Below are 3,233 nucleotides of genomic sequence, written 5' to 3' on the forward strand. Positions count from 1 at the left end.
ACCCTGCTCCCTGCTATGTTGATGATAAACACCTGTCTGTCCAGCGAGATAACTCCATAGTTTCTGTGTGTACACTACAAACGTTTCAGAACATCTCTTTCACCTCTAGATATCTAATTACCTTTGTACCATTTCAAGCTATGCATTCAATGTCTACAACTTGAATTACAATAAATAGCTGGGAAAATTAGGGTGTTATAATGCCTAATGCATTGTCTTGGTTCCGCCTTTTTGCAATGTCTATCTGTCTATCTGCCTGTCTCTCAGACCTGGCCACATGGATGAAGCAACACCACCATCATCTGCCATTATATCAAGCAAGACATGAGGTCAACCACTGTTACCCCAGAAAACGCTACATAAACCTGGGTGTTATTATTTATGACTGCCCATCTTTTCTGAAAACACCGCTTAAATTACTGATGCTCTTTTGCACTGTTCAATATATCAGATGGTACCTGACCCAATATGCCACCCAGGTTCTGTACCTTGAGTGCAATTCTCTTCTGGAAGGAACTGTTTCATTTTATCTGAGGCTGCACTAAAACGTAATGTTGCTTCGCAATACTGTAACACCAACAGTCTGGCCTTGGCCTCTGACAAGGTAATCCCAATGGTCTGACAAGTTACTAGCTGATACAAGAGTTTGGTCATCCCCCTCAACTTTTAAGAAGCTGAAAACACACATATCACACATATCATACACATATCTTCTAGGAGTATTTATCTTCATGCTCAACTCTTATAACCCTATATACAGTATAAGTCTGCACTCTGTATTTTCGACACACACTGAATGTAGCCATTGGATAAAAGAGTCAGGAAATTGTAATGAACTTAAATTCCCTATACTGACCAGATATAGACAGGGTGAGATGGCATTTAGTCATAATGCAAAATGCTGGAACCAGCTTCCTGTCCAAATTAGAACTGCCCCGATAGTATCTTATTTTAAAAAGAAATGTGAAAAGGTTTATTCTTATCTGCTTTAAGTGATACAGTACAGTACACAATGCATTCTTTCTTCTCTTTTCTCTTTCTCTAATCGTTAGGACATTGAATGGCAATTTTGTATCATGGTGTACTTTGATTGATTGATCGATTTTATTGATTTAGGTTTATCAATGCCATTACGATACCTGTACACATCAGTGGTATGTTGGTGCAGTGTATCTGGTACGCTATATTATGGTAAGGAAGTTTTAAGAACAAATATCCTTATACCATATAGTTCCCTCACTGTGTTGTATTGGTTAATAATATTATACTTAAATATATACTAGGTTTCAGAGCACCACTACGGTTAATTAATGAACCAGCCTTTGAACTTTTATATATGGACTGGTTCATTTTCTTTCTTTTTTGGACACATTATGTATTGAACGGTGTACCATCATCAATGTTGAGAATATATATACATATTAGGTAATGTTAGATTCAGCACAATCTCATCTTTTCCAGCTTTACAATAGCCTACAGATGCAAGAAATATATATATAAATATATATATAGCTGGCTCTTTCATGGGAGAAGAACTGGAGAGCTTCACTTCGTGGAAGATAAAAGATCTCTGAATAACATCCACTCTATTTCCCCTTCCTCTATCATATCTACCTGAAAGGAGTGATGCAATATTCTGATGAGCTAGTTGCAAGGCATTGGAAGTAGGTGGAGTCACTGCATTTTCCAGCTTAACAATACCTACAGATGTGCAAGAAATGACATAGCCTATACACTGTATATATATATACACTAGTGATGCATATATTTTCACCCTAATCTGATTCTTCATTCAAGCATAAATTATATATATGCACCACACACTAATAATAAGTTTATTTGAAGTAATATAGCCTACTGTAATACAATTGTGAGCATTCCTGTCACCACTTAAGTGCATTGAAATAGGTCCTGTAACTCCCTTTTGATTTTTTTCATTCTGGGCACCTCATACATTGAACGATATGCCATCTTTAATATTCAGAAAATATATACATATGAGATATTGCTTGATTCAAAATGATCTCACCTTTCCATCAAGATATCATATGTGTGCATATGACATTCCCTGACAAAGCAATGACAATGTAAATGATGACATTCTGTATAAATATCACCTTTTTTCATTTTCCGCCTATTTTAGGTGTGTGATTAAATGCCTATATCTCCTTCATACATCAAGATGGTCAAATCCAACCACTTCTATCTGGTGCAGGTAGCCCCTGGGCACAAGCATACCAATTCTCAAAGCTCTCAGAGCTTCTGGTAATTTTCTGCATGTTTTTTTGTATATCTACTCCCATACGGAGAAGTCACATTTTGGGTGCTTTTTTTGTTTGGAGGTGCATATGGAAATGTGTAAAAAAAATTAGGCTTAGCATTAAAATCACTTTGGCCAAGAATCATTTTCATGTATGGGACACCTTAGAGATGAGGAAAAACATTATTGGGTTTTGTTCTACCTCCGGTTGGGGTGTCTCAAAATTTTGAGGCCATTGTCACTAGCCTATATGGTTGTTAGCTTACCGACAAAGTTGGAGGAGTTTCCGTATTTTTGGGAACTCAGAAAGTACTTGCATTGCTCTTAAAAATGACGAGTTGCAACGCTGAAAGCCTGGCTAATGCCAAAGTGGGGTTGGGGTTGGGGTTGGCAAAGGGGTCAGCTGTCCCAGGCCCAGGAAGAGAGGGGCCCAGCATCGGATCCTCAATACATTTTACGTATTGGGTTTAGGGCCCTACAGCACAACTTTGTCCTGGGGGCTTGGGGCCACCAGGCCATAGCTGCCTGCGGCCCTGCCGGTCAGTAGAGCGATCGGGTCTGTCTGGCCGATCAATTTCCTATTAGAAGTGTCAAATGCACCACATTGACAGGCGGAGCTACTCATTTGAGAGGGTATTGATGTGAAATAACATGCAGTGATTACCTGACCTCTGGCTATACCCGCACACCAGCTTAACATCTCACACACACACACACACACACACACACACACACACACACACACACACACACACACACACACACACACACACACACACACACACACACACACGCGCACACACACACACACACACACACACACACACACACACACACACACACACACACACACACACACACACACACACCAGCTTAACATCTCTAATTGCTTTGTTTAATGATAAAAGTTTAATTAAAGTTTTTCTTCTTCTTTTTTTCAAATGAAACACCAACAAACCCCAGCAGTGTGCCA

This window comes from Engraulis encrasicolus, chromosome 21, assembly GCF_034702125.1.
Source record: "Engraulis encrasicolus isolate BLACKSEA-1 chromosome 21, IST_EnEncr_1.0, whole genome shotgun sequence".
In the NCBI taxonomy this organism is placed as follows: domain Eukaryota; kingdom Metazoa; phylum Chordata; class Actinopteri; order Clupeiformes; family Engraulidae; genus Engraulis; species Engraulis encrasicolus.